The 14457-nt window shown below is 40.9% G+C and overlaps 1 long non-coding RNA gene across 1 annotated transcript in view; it reads right to left on the reverse strand.

Moving 5' to 3' along the window:
- The window catches only part of LOC104952896 (uncharacterized), a 24929-nt gene extending 16983 nt beyond the window's left edge, over positions 1–7946 (reverse strand). Inside the window, exons 1-2 of the long non-coding RNA XR_799149.1 lie at positions 7880–7946; positions 5889–5992 (exon numbers count right to left, since the gene is read on the reverse strand). This is a non-coding gene — a long non-coding RNA (uncharacterized lncRNA). The remainder of the gene's footprint in view (positions 1–5888; positions 5993–7879) is intronic.
- Positions 7947–14457: the final 6511 nt, after the last annotated feature.

Raw genomic sequence — 14457 nt, forward strand, 5'->3', positions numbered from 1 at the left:
CACACACACACACACACACACACACACACACACACACACACACACACAGAAACACCACCGGTCCATCCAGTTTGATTCTTTGACCTTTCTTATATTTCTGCTCAAAGTCCGACCCCCATAAATAATATTATGATGATGTTTGGAGGGGGGTGATAGAAGAGTGCAAGGCAAAGATGGGGGGGGGGCAGCTTACACAAAAGCCATGTGACAGAAATGCACTGTGAGTAATAAGTAATACACACAAACGCTGATTGATTTGAGCTCTGCTAGACAGTCACATTTATCTCTACTCCATCATCTAGGGGGGCCCATCAAATAAGAGAGGGTCTCACATGGGGGTTATGTGACAGGACAGCCTGTGTGTGTGTGTGTGTGTGTGTGTGTGTGTGTGTGTGTGTGTGTGTGTAGTGTGTGTGTGTGTGTGTGTGTGTGTGTGTGTGTGCGGTGTGCGTGCGTGCGTGCGTGATGAAGACGCCAATATGAACAGAGGACAGTCCAAACCCTAAAGCCATGTTTCTGCACACGATGTAGGAATGTGATAATTTAATAAGATGAAAGAAAGATTTAATTAAAAAACTCTTGAAGTAGAGTGCAGTTGTAAAATCAATAATATTCATTATCCTTGTATACAAATATCTATTTAATAATGATATACTATTACGATAAGCAGTATTTTATTTCACTGTACAGCAATGCATTTGTTGTCCTAATTTACTTGCATATTCATAATTTTTTCTGCATAAATAGCACATTAGCCTTGCAACATTCTCGCACTATTTAATTTGTATTCAGTTTATTCTTGCACTATTTGTATTGCTTCTTTTTTTTTCATTGCTTATCTACACTGTAGCTGTGCATATTACAATGCACCTTTGAACCTTGAACCCTATGTCATGTTACTGTATACGATGAACACTGAAAAAACTGAAACATTGACTTTAAGTTAATGTATTATTTAAACACATTTCACATACCTGTATTAGGTTAGTTGAAAGCAACAATATTAAGTTTAAATACAAAATATTACGTTCAACTTAATGTTATTGCTTGCAACTTAACACATTTATGTGAAATGTGTTTACGTAATACGTTAATAAGTCAACGTTTCAGTTTTTCAGTGTAGGAATGTGAAGAGCTTTTAGAATACATATGGTGAATTCCAAATAATGAAATCAAAATAATGGATTTAAATTACCAACATTTTCACAGTAGAGTCCAGTTGAAAAATCCATAATAATTCTGATCCTTGTACACAAAGACAAATGTGTGAAAATCCTTGCTTTAGCTTTCATTTCAACATTATCCCCTCATTTCTGATCTGTTGCAGTCTCACGGATCAGCCTGTCACAGGTGTCTGTCAGGGGATGGATGTTGGGAGCATTTTACAAGCGATGCCCGTTTAAATGACTTCATCTCCTTAACGTATACGCACGGCATCTGAGAAGTACAGACTCGTTTAAATCAAAGCAGAGGGAAGTTAACTTTCATCGGGGGCAAAACTTGAGAGTAATCACAGCCCCGAATCAGAGCTGACTACAGAGGGCACTAAAAGGGTATGAGAAGTCAATGCTTTTATGGAAATGCCGTGGTGCCAAACAACAAATACAAACTCATATGGATGTTGATCTACAGCCTGTCCGCTATTCAGTTCCCTCTGCTTTTATTTTTTTCTTCCTACGGCTGTGTAAAACGATCAATAGCAAGGGCACATTAAGGTCTGGGTCGTATACTTTATTTATATAAGGCAATGACATATCCGTATGATGCAATGGCTTTTGGAGGCATGTATTACTGCGCCAAACAAATAAATATATTTATGCTCGCTGGGGAGGTGGAGAGATTGACGGAACAACGGGAAACGACAAGCGCCCAAATCCATCACGGCAATCTTTCAAAAGGAATGCGCCTGCGATTTTGTCCACTTCCTTCTTATTCAGCGTTTCAATTAATGTCCCTGCTTCCCTCTCCTTCACTTACAGCCATAACTCAGGGTGGGATTACGGAGAGAACCGGTGTTTTGCATATGGAGGGGCTGTTGCTTGAATCAGAATCAAACGAGCGTAGGAGAAGAAAAGAGCCACAAGCAGCAGGGGGAATTGACTTTACCCACTATTTTATTTTATGACATTGAGTTTGAGCCACTTTTAAAAGATCAAATAGAAAGCCATCATCACATGATATAGGTTCATTGAAAATGGATGCTTTAAGAGCAGTAAATAATATAGAGATCTTAGTTTAGCTAGATTTCTGATTTCTTTCAGCGTCAGTTGGATATTATGTGAAACATTTTGCACTAAAGGTAAACAATTCTCCAATTAGTGTGAGACGTGCAGGAAAATAAACCGTATGACGGTTGAATTGGTGACTTTTTTATGTTTTGTTTCCCCTTCACATCATATTGGAAACAGCTTTGTTTTATTTGTAATAGCCTAACATAGTGGTGTTAATGATTTTTTTTTTTTTTTTTGTAATCATTTATATTTTTATTATTTGTCTTTTATGACGATTTTTATATATATATATCTCTTACTTCTATGCATTTTTTCACTTTTTGTGAATTACAAATATTTTCTTTAAATCCAAAATATTTCAATAAAGTTTTTTTGTATTCCTTTCAAGTAATGTATGCACAAACAGTTGCTGGTAAGTATGAGTATGTCCTGCTCTTTTAATTGAGTGTAAATAGAGCATCTTTGGGTTGCAGACAAAATCAGCAGTTTGTGGACATCACTTTTCCTTCTGGAATATTGTTGTTGGTTGATTTCGAAAGCAATGCTGCAGATGAATTGATCATTCAAATATCTGCAACCTGCAGACACAATCTCCATGTGTTCAAAAACACACCACTTTAGTGTGAGGGAACGTACTGATGACATTTGGTTTCTCTTTTACACACAAGCATGCACGAGCCCTCCCACCATGATGTCATCAGCATCACTGACACTTTATTAATGGGGGACTGTAAAGAGAAGAGCAGAGGAACAAACACCCGTCTCCCAGCAGAGAAACACACACACCTATATCCCAGCAGAGAAACACACACATCTGTCTCCCAGCAGAGAAACACACACATCTGTCTCCCAGCAGCTGTAACTCTCTAAAACTGCATCAATTCCAAAGATGTATTTTTTTGAGAACTAGTTATGATAAACAATATACCTGTCCTCTCAGTCTTGGTTGAAAATAATTCAGTTGGACTATTTTCCAAATGTGTAACATACCACAACTCATCTAAAGCTATGGGGGATGTGGCCTGAATCCAAATTGAACTAGTGTAGGAGGAAAAGAGGTTACAGTGATTTCACAGTTCGAGCTATTTTGAAAAGCTTAACTAAAAAGCCAACTAAATCTTGATAAAGGTTTCAATTCCGAAGACACATCTTTCTCTGATAATTAGTTGTGAGCATGTTAACACGACCTGTCCTCTGTGTCTTTGTTGTAAATAAATCAGTTGGAGTAACTTCCCAATTTCTTACGATACATAACACCACTTATTCAAATCTACAGTAGTGAGGGGCTGTCGCTTCAATCACAATCAAACAAAGAGAAAAAGGTCTTCAGGTTAGGGTTAGCCTGCTACTAATAAAAGCTGAAATAGGAAACTATCATCATTTTTAATTTAGGCTAAATTCCAAAAATATGTATTTTTCTGAGAGTTGGTAATAGGCATGTAAACAAGATACCTGTCCTCTGAGTCTTTCTTTTAATCAATTCAATTCAAGGTAAGTTGTGATATTTTACAAGACTCATCGAAAGCTTCGGAGAGGTTGTCGTTTAATTCAGAATCAAATAAGTGTTGGAGGAAAAAAGGAGTTGGGGTAGGTGCGTCTTTTATAAGATGAAGTAGAAAAGCACCATCCTTTTGATTAAGGTTATATATTTTTTGGACATAGTAATGAGCAAATACATTTAGATACCTGTCGTCTGAGGAATAACTCAGTTTAACCTTCTACATTTGGTACAATACATAACAGCACTGAAGGGCTTTGGATCCTCTATCAGGATGAAAAGAGTGAGGGTTACCTTGCTACTTTTAAATGCTAAAGTAGAAAGCTATCATAATCTTAATGTAGGTTGAATAAAAAAAACACAGGTTTATTTTTGGATAATTAGTTATGAGCGTGTAAACAAGATACCTGTCCTCTGTGTTTGTTGTAATTTATTCAGTTGGGGTATCTTTCCAAATGTGTTAAAATACAAATACACTACTCAACTATGGCTATGGATGAGTTGTCGTTTATTTACAAAAACAAATCTTCTTTTTCAGAATTAAAAAAAACGGAGAGCTGGGACTCGAGCAACTGGTTTGGGTGGCGTTCTGTCCGGCCCAAGATCCCCGTGTAATAGGATTCCTCAAAGCTGCAGATGGATGGCAAATCTAGGCGGTTTCATCTACTAAAAGAGGGCATAAATCACGGGCAGAGGAAGCGGGGACGAGGCAGGGGTTATCACCAGTCTGCCTCCCTCATGAGAGCTTTGCATTAAAGCATTAGTGAAATTAATTCATCTTTCATAAGAGGTTTGAGCAGTATCTGTGATCTATGATAACAACCAATTTCTCACTACGGAGGGGCCGGAGGAGGGAGGGAGGGAGGCGGAGGGAGGAAAAAAATACTCTGCAACCCTGATAGACTACACAAATCTGCTCTTTTTAAATGGGCTAACATTATCTGGAGTGCTGCTCTCTGGAGCATCATCCCAGATTCATATCCCAGCCGGGAAAGAGGCATAAATCACCGGGCAAAACTTTTCTCATCTGCCCCCCCCCCCCTTACACACACACACACCTTCTTTCTCCCTACATCACTCCCCTCATCCCTCTCACGCTGCCAGGTTTGTTTTGTGGTTTTCGGTGCTTGTCCCGTTAAACGCAGAACAATGCTTTCTGCTGTAATCATTTTAAATGGCTTTGCGCCTCAATCAGTGTAATTGGTTTTAGATCATCTGTGGAATGAGAAAGTGGGAGATGTTTGTGTGCGTGTCTAGGGTGGGGAGTCGTGCAGTGTGTGAAAGAGACGGAAATTGGGGGGAAGTGTGTGAAGGGGCCGTATCCATCTGTTTTGCATATATTTGCTCGGGGGGCCGTCGGAGCATGGTTGACAGATGAGTGGGGAGTGCAGGGATGACACACGGCGGTCCTGCTCTTTATTACTATATCAGCACAGCCATGCTCAGCTCGCTCTGATAACACAGAACCAGAAACACAGCACAGTGAGCGGAGAATTGCAGCGCGGGACATAGTCAGGACTTTCTCCGTCAGCATTTGATTTATTTTTGACTGATTTGTCTTCAAATCAGCCGTGTGTGAGCTGGGAAAAAACACGACTCCAAATCAGGAACATACACAAAAAACGAAATGGCTTTTGGAAATTGATTTGATAAAAAGTACTAAAAAATAAATCTATTTTTGGGTGGAAATTGTGAAGTTTGGCATTGAAAAACTCAATAGATCAAGTGATTATAGGACTACTTTTTCATTCAAAACATCAACATTCATTAGCTCAGTCCAAAGGGTATTGTATTTGTCTTCAAATGATTGAAATCTTTGTGGATTTCCTTGAACGAGGAAGAAAAATTACTCTAAATCAACAAGATATACTAAAAACGAAATGGCTTTGGGAAATTAATTTGAAAGAACTACGTCTAATAAATCTAGTTTTTGAGGAAAGTGAAGTTTAGCATTTAATTACCCAATAGGTCAATCCAAATGCATTGGTTTGAGGCCAAAGGCTACTGTACTTTAACAACTGGTTGGTTCCTTTTCAGCTTTATTAAACCTGCATACTGAATGCGATGTGTGCTCCTTTGTCACAGCACGTCTCAGCAGGAAGCTGTCATCACATGACAACGCCAGCATCAGTGAGTAAAGTGTGCTCAGTATTACCCACCTCAGGGAAGTAGTCCTGGGGAAACTTCTCCTTCTCCAGCGAGGGGGTGCTTTCTAGTGTCTCTGAGTACGTTTCCTTCCCCAAGACCTTCTTGAATTTCTTGGCTGAAGTGGTTTTGAAGAGATAGAAGGAAAGGGGGAAGGAGGTGAGGACAGAAAGCAGGGAGAAAAAGTGTATTGTTACAAACATGGTTAATTTTGAGACCCCTGTATGATCCCCTGATACAATCACTGAAACAGCTTCCTCAGACAACTGCACCACCTGCTGGTCAGAATGAAGAACATCTGTATCTGAACATAGGTGAGTGTGAGAGGTCACTACACTGGGAAGATAAGAAGCCTTTTTTTGTATTAACAGGGGGGGGGAATATGACCATGAATATTTCCACATCCCTCTGTATTTCCTACAACGTTAACATTATACCTGTGCCAAACCCAGGTCTACCTTAGAGACTCCTAATGCATGCCTGTCTGTGATTGGAGATGGTACATCCTTTTCTTGAAGGGTATTGAATATTGATTTGCGATTTTGAACGCAACGCAGAGTGATGTGAGGGAGAACTGCCAATAAATAAGATCAATGTTCCTTCTTTCCATCATTTCAGACATGTCACAGTAGAAAAAGCATGAACAAATGGCTGTTTTTCATTTACAGGGTTCCAACGGTTTCCATATCAACATTTCTGGAATTGGTCCAGAACCACATTTCTAGACTGGTAGATTTTTTTAGACCATATTTAACATTGCAGTACAAATAGCTAGAGGTTTGTAAAGAAATAGTTGGTGCAGTGCCTATTCCCTTGCATATGGCCTCCCCCAACCCTAACCCATGTTGAATGACCTTAGACAAAGTTTGCATCAAGCTTTCTTTTACCTTTTGGAATCCTTGGCCAACCAGTCTTTACATATGGTTTATATTTATTTGATATCGTTCTGGAAAACTTGCAGTTAACCATAGTGGCCTATTTTGACCTAACCCTAACCCTTTCACTTGGGGGCAGAACTATTTTGTAGACTGTGACTCTGAGGCGGGCTCTTTGAAGGACCATGCATTTTGTTCCTTTCGTGATATTAAGACGCTCTAGCCTGTGCTCTCTCAAACAGGGACTGAGATTTTGCTTCTAACGCCAAGAAAAACACTCAAACTGATCAGTTTAATTCGGAATTCTATACTTTAGAAAACAAAATAGGAGAAATAGTCCACAAAAAGATATTTGACATACTCTCTTATCTGTTTTCCATACTTATCAAGAACTGGAAATGCCTAAAAATCAAGTTCCATACATCCATAGTGTATCGGGACTCGTTGTCGGATGCCTGGTATCGTGTATGCTGGTTCACTGTCACAATATACTTGGACATTTTGAACAGATTCAATAACACCTGTGCTATTATTTTCCTCTTGTCAACCCTAACCCTATCACAAGACAATATGACTGAAGTGACCTATTAAAGAAAAAGTAAACAAAGCATTACAGAATGTTTTGTATTTCATATATTTCTGATCTTTAAAGTGTGTGTGTGTGTGTGTGTGTACACCCCCCCGTCGCCCCCCCAGTCGCCCTGTCCTTCACTGGGGTAACTGGTGCTAATGCTGACTTGGGTCTAATAAGAAGCGAGGCTCCTCCACATCTATATCCCTTCTTTAATTAGCGCGACCGCCGGCCCCCGGGGCCCTCTGACACCGCAGCATGATGAGACCGCCCTAACTGTCCAATAACCCGCCGCACACCATTACTGAAGGCCCGAAATCTTATGAATTAAATCCTAATATTAATAAGCATTACCATTCTGTCCCCCTCCCTTTACATTATCGTCAAAGCCAATCTTAGCACGCTGCTTTCTGATGGAAGCGGGAATAGCCTGCAAATGGTTGTGTGGGATATGCAGGGGTGGGATTAGGGGGCACGCTGTGAGGATTTAATTTCCACACAGTGGGGATGATGTATATGTGGAAGTGTGTTGCGAACAGGGGGGGGGGGGTTTACTCACCTTTGAAATCAAACTGCTGGATGTTTTTCAATGACTCGTGGATAAAGTAGAAACTTCCCAGAGCCTGCAGGAGGAAACAAGCATGTGTGAGATTGGACACGTTTTTCGTCAATGGTTCCATACAGAGATATTTATTTCTTTACTGGGTCTGGATACGCTACAGGATGTGTATCGAGACAGACAAGATTTATCAAGAATCTCCACATATAGGGTAGGAGAAAACTAGTGTAGGAGAAAAAAGACAGTTAGGGTTACCCTGCTACTTTGAAAAGCTGAAGTAGAAAGCCACCATATTCTTGATAAAGGTTAAATTCCAAAAACAAGTATTTTTTGGATCTTTAGAACACATTTCCCAACACCTTTGCCAAATGTCCAACCTGTTTAAAAGCTATCACATTTTTCTTCTGGTTTTAGAGAACCCTGTTCAGATCCATTTCATGTCAAGAGTGCAAAGGATTGCCCCAATGTGAGAATGCTTGGCTTCATTTCTTTAAAGGATATGGATGCGCCTACAGGATACATATCAAGACAGACGAAATGTATCAAGATTCTCCACATAACAGGGTAGAATAAAAATAGTGTAGAACAAAAAAATACGTAGGGCAACAGTTAGGTTTACCTCGCTACTTTTAAAAGTAGAAGTAGAAAGCAACCATACTCTTGATTAAGGTTTCATTCCAAAAACACAACATTTCCCACCTTGTTTGCCACAGTTCCAACCCATTGAAAAGCGACAGTTTATCACATTTTTCTCAGGGATTAGGATTGAGCTGGCAGTGGCTAATGTGGTTACCATTGTAACATTGCATTGAAATGTGAAAGGTTAAATAATAAGGAATTCACCCAGAAGGCAAAGTGTGGGTAGAACTTGAAATTTGAATTTATCTGCAGGCTGCACGTAACAATTCATGTGTACATAGCATGTCTTTGTATACAGATGTATTTTTTCTTTTTCTGCTTGTTCAATAATAAAAACATGTGAAAAATGGCATCAACTTTAAGCCTTGATCTCCTTTTAATATACATTTGTTTGATGGTTAAAGTACTAGGTTGATTCAGTAAGAAGTTTAAGGAAACTGGTGAACGTGTCATTATGATTCGTGAAAAGAAATACAAATAATAGCAATAATATTAAGATGAAATCAAAAATATTAGGTTAAACTTAAATTAACTTAATAGTATTGCTTTCAACTAACCTGTTGAGATAATACATTTAATTAAAGTCAACGTTTCAGTGTCTAAGAACCCTGTTCATAACCCTTTCATGCCAAGCGTGCGAAGGCTTGACCTGATGTGTGAATGCTGGGCTAATGAAGTGGGCTGATAGAGCCTCTTTAACACACTCCACAGCACACTTCCAATGGGAAGCCCCCGACACTACACACCGGAGACTACACACCAACAGGTGCAGCGTGCTCTGGTACAGTACACTCCGTGATCTCGGGCACCAAGTCTTCTAACGTGGCGAGTCAACAATTTGAGCTCTCAAAAGGACACATTCAGATGGACTTTTCAATGAGCACAGATCAACTTCAATAGGCTTAAAATCTTAATTTTCCCTGTGAACAATCAGGAAACTCTCCCAGTCGGCGGACGAGCCAATCAAAGTCTGTGGGAAGAAGTGTGAGTGGCGCAGAGGGGGATTGGATGCGGTTCACAGTCCACTACACTTACCCTCTTTACATTTAGGGCAAATGGAGGCAAAACTCAAGCTCAATCCCCTGTCTGGGAGATAGCAGACGTTGGGATAGGGATCATTCTGCTCTAAGAGGGTGAGGAGTATGTTGTTTTTTTTACTTCCAAATAAAACAAGAGAGAAATAATTAGGCTGAGATAGTACAGTGAAGCTGCAAAGGTAGAAGATTCAGGTACAGTAGAAGAAAGAGGAGTGGTGAGGTGGGATTAAAGGGGTGTGATCAAAAGGAGGAGGAGACTGGTGTAGAAGAAAAGGATTTAGTCTGGGAGCTTTTCCCCGTGTTCTCTCATTGAGGCAGGGTGCAGACGCCTCTCTGCGCGGCGGGAGAGTTCTCGCTCCGGCCTCTGCATTATTTATGAGCGCCGGCACATCTTGAGATTAAACATTTGCTGATTTGTCAAAAGCACAAACATGAGGTCCTGCCCATCTCCTTGACATATAAGTTCAGCCGACGGAAAACACTGTCGCACATTTAATTGATGAGAACGGCGGCTGGTGACCCCGAACCCCTCCGCCGCGCTCCCCCCCCGCCTGACTCATTCCTTCTCCAGAGGACAGAGGGAAAGGGGGAGGGGAGAAGGGACGGTGCTGGGCGAAGGCAGGACTCAAGGTCAGAGCTTCCCATCGCGAGAGGACGGGTTCCAGGAAGGCCCCCCGAACACTTATTGGTGCTTGCTTGTCTTTTATGTTCTCTTTCACCTTAAAGTGGTGACAACAGACTTGGAGACAGAGATGGATAGCAGAGCAGGCGGAGGGAGGGGAAACCGTGCTATTTGTCAAAACGCTGCCACTATGCTAACTGATGCTGTCTGTGTAAACATTTCAGTGGGCAGTGAAGGAAAAATGACTATTTTGAAATATGACACATGGAGATAAAATGATATACGTGTCAAGGTATTAGATAGTGAACAGCACAAGTGCAATTTCTGTTTAAAGTCAAAGTGCTCCTGCTGAGAACAATGTATTGATTAGCTGCATAATGAATACCTACAGATCTTTAGAAATAATGAAATCATGAAATCATTGGATAAAGGGAATATTGAGGAAAAATGACTTTCTGCTGCTTGAATATTTATATAAAGTTGTCCCGCTATTCTCTGTGTATATATTTATTATCTTGAATATATAGAGCTGGAACTAATAGCCGACTGATCAATCAACAGAGAATTAATCAACAACGTTTTTTGGTTGCTTAGTATTTAATTGATTAATCATTAAAGTCATTTCTGTTGATGCAACAAATGCTTTTTTCAGCCTCTCAATTACAGAGATGCCTTTTCTGTTTTAAATCATATTAGGGTGAATATCTTTGGCTTTTGGACAAACAAATAAGACATTTAAAGATAGCACATTGAGGCACTTGGGTAAACACTTTTCACAATGTTCTGACGTATCATTGACTAAATGTAATTGAAAATATACTGGGCAGATGAATCTATAAAGGAATAGATGTTTTTGGCAGCCCTACCGACCAAAAAAAATGTAGTTCTGCAAAATCAGAAAAAGGAATATTCTTTTCAAAAAGAAAATTATCAAGCAGTTTTCAAATCTCTACTTAACCTCAAATCCTGATTAAGGAATGTCTTCAACTGCGAAAACAACAGAAGCACTTCAGAAAGAAATGATGAAAGCCTGAACTGTATTCCCTCTCTGATACTGTCTCTCTTTAGGCTCATCCCTCTTTGCTACAAACTCAAATCAAAAATGAAAAGGACATTAAACAAATCGGCATGAATCAATTTTCAAATAAATGATAAACAACTACGCTTAAGTGGCTATCCGTGTAATCGCAAAAATCTACTTAACCCTCCACCCTAATAAATATTTATTTGACGTGGAGGTTCAGGAGCTAGCAGCTGCTGCCCCCTCCCCTCTGCCTCCCTGCTGCACTCTTCATGAAGAAGCTATTATATTAGCAGGGCGCAATTAATCCATTTGTGTCCTTACATGACAGGCTCAAAATATTCATTAGGGCCGGACTGCGCTGACAGGCCATGCTTATCTTTAACCAGTCGCTTTACAATGGCCTGTGTCAAACGTATGTTTGTCACGTCCCTCTTTATTGATTAGCTGCCAGATTCACTTGAAATAATTAAAAGTATATTTTACATATTTATAAACCCCACTGCCACGGCGGCTACTTAATTTTCCATTAGTAAAATGCAGTCTATTAAGTGCACCACGAGGGCCACGGTGTGGGGGGGTTATGGGAAATGAGTAATCACCATAATTGTAGACACAAAGACAATACGCGCCATAAAAGCTGGGGATTTATGACTCCTCATGGCAATGCTATCTCTTATCACGAGTCGTTTTGGCTACACCGATAAGGGCACACTGATTCTGTGCTCGTGCATGTGCGTGTGTGTGTGTGTGTGTGTGTGTGTTGCTACAAGTGTGTATTTGACATTTCCAAAAGCCCAGCAGATGTGGGCTGAACAAGTCCCAATAGACTGGCTGCTGGAAAATAGAGAGTTGAGCGCTGCAGTACATAGCCTGCACACTGTGCTCCGCTGAATGCTTTATCGATACCGGGGGCTGCAAAAATTAGTTCTGGCCGACCAAGACACGCAGGAATTCTGTGACCTCTGAATAGATTTTCTGCGTTTAATGTGAAAAATGAGCCATAAAGCAAACATAAAAGTAATCATTTTTCTTCAAGGTCTCACCTCCAATCTGTGCTAAGGGAGAGTGTCCAGTCCCAGGAGAGCTGACACACACACACTCCAGTGTCATCGCAGTGTCACTGTACGACTGCCCGGGGTAATGTTCTGCTGGACCCTGGCAGAGTGCTGCTGATGGTCGTGCAGTGTGGAGGTGTGCATGTGCTTCTGCAGGGCGTTTTAGAATAGATGATGCACTCAGAAAGCACTCGAACAAGGGGAGCTTACTGGAGATGTGCTCAATATCATGTTTTCATTATATATTATAATCTTTGGTGTATATATGTAGCTGTGTTCAGGTTAGGGCTGCACAATATGGAACAAATTACTAACTGTGACGACAGATATTCCAACTGCAAAATGAGAGGGGATACCATTTGAAAGCATTAATCACATCTTGTTTTATGCAAATAATTCCCATAGCAGAAAGAATACACAGGGAACATGAACAGTAACACCATCAGACAGGTTGTAAACAAGCCTCCAGTTAACCCAGATGATGTAAACCACTTTATTTGGAGGACAAACGGAAAGTGAAAGCGCCTGAAATGTTGGTAATATTCCCCCATAGGAAAATTGTGTGCATGTGGAAGCAGATTTAATTAGTTCCCAACCTGTTTGATCCTCTCACTGAAATCCTTTTGAGCAATGTTGCTCTCAGAAATGGACAGGTGAATACTTATAAACGACAGTGAATATGAAAATAAGACAAGCTGTAATAAAACCAAGTGAATCTTCAGTGATACACTGCCTGCGCCATGTTCCGGGGTCATATCAGTGTCCAGGCCCCTCAGAGAAATATCTCCTCAGGGTTTCCGTGGCATTTCGCCCTCCAGACAGCAGAGACTAAATGGGCTGTTTTCCAGTTTATATCTCATTGCTCAGAAATCCCTGGAGTCTGCTCATCTGTCAAACCCCGAGTGATGCCACACTTCCACATAAACCTGCACATAGACACATCACCGCCACAAAACAACTCACAATTGTACACACACACACACGCACGTCTTATCGGAAAGGTCAATCAGATATGCTGTCAAGAAGAAATGGTGTTGCGATATATCAGAAACACATGTTATGTCAAAACAGCTTAGAGAGGGAGGCCGAGACATAAGCTCTGACTAATAGCTACATAATGTCCTCATTAGTCAGGCCCAATTCTACTCCAAATCAAAGTGTGAAATGGCTCTGCAGACAATAGAGCAGCATGCTATGTGCTCTGACTGCAACTCAGTCCAGGGCTGGGAGGGTTGCTTCACAAATGTAATCAGTTACAATCACTAGTTCATTTGATTTTGAAATGAATTGTAACGTTGGAATCCTCCTAGTAATCCCTGTTTTTGAAAAAGTACCAGTAATCTGATCATACATGTGATGTAACTGTTACATGTAATCAGTTACTCCAAAAGCCTGCTCACATATCTGTGGCACAATCTGCCATCTCTGTCCCAGCATGGGCTCCATTGACGAGCAGGGTCCGGACTCAGAGAGCACCTTTACAGGGGTCTCTCTGCACAAACGGCCTGTCAGCCAGCAAGGAACCACAAAGTGAGCAGCACCAATAGAGATGGAGATACCAATGGAGCAGCCTTAGTGTTTTCTACCCCTCCTGAGCCCCCCGCCCCCCCGGGCTGCCATATGTGTTTGCCAAGGCCCTCTCCCAGTGCCATTGATTGAGTATTCAGAGTATTGAGCCACAGTGTCTATTATTCATCGGCTGCCTGGAAGGCCTGACTGGATACACAGACAAAACTCTCATTAAAACTTCCTCTGTCACTTCCTGTGATTTGAAAGCGGCCCGAGTGTTGGAGTCATCCGTCACGTCTTGAAGGAGCCCTTGTCTCAGTCTGGGGTGTGTGTTGGTGTGTGTTGGCGTGTGTGTGTGTGTGTGTGTGTGTGTGTGTGTGTGTGTGTGTGTGTGTGTGTGTGTGTGTGTGTGTGTGTGTGTGTGTGTGTGTGTGTGTGTGTGTGTGTGTGTGTGTGTGTGTGCGTGTCTGTTGGGGGAGAGGCAAAGGTAAGGGACAGGGGGAAGGAATTACACTATTCAAAGATACACTTAAAGGAAAAATGTTAACATATATTTACTTATTTATTTCACAGTAATTAAGATTTAAGTTAAGCTTACTCGACTTAATGCTCTTCCACCATTCCCAGGAGGGACCTCATGAGCACAGAAAATTGGTTTACATGGCAAAGCTCGACTAGTATTGATCTCAGAC

Source organism: Notothenia coriiceps, unplaced genomic scaffold (genome assembly GCF_000735185.1).
Source record: "Notothenia coriiceps isolate Sejong01 unplaced genomic scaffold, NC01 NC01_scaffold00020738, whole genome shotgun sequence".
NCBI classification, from domain to species: domain Eukaryota; kingdom Metazoa; phylum Chordata; class Actinopteri; order Perciformes; family Nototheniidae; genus Notothenia; species Notothenia coriiceps.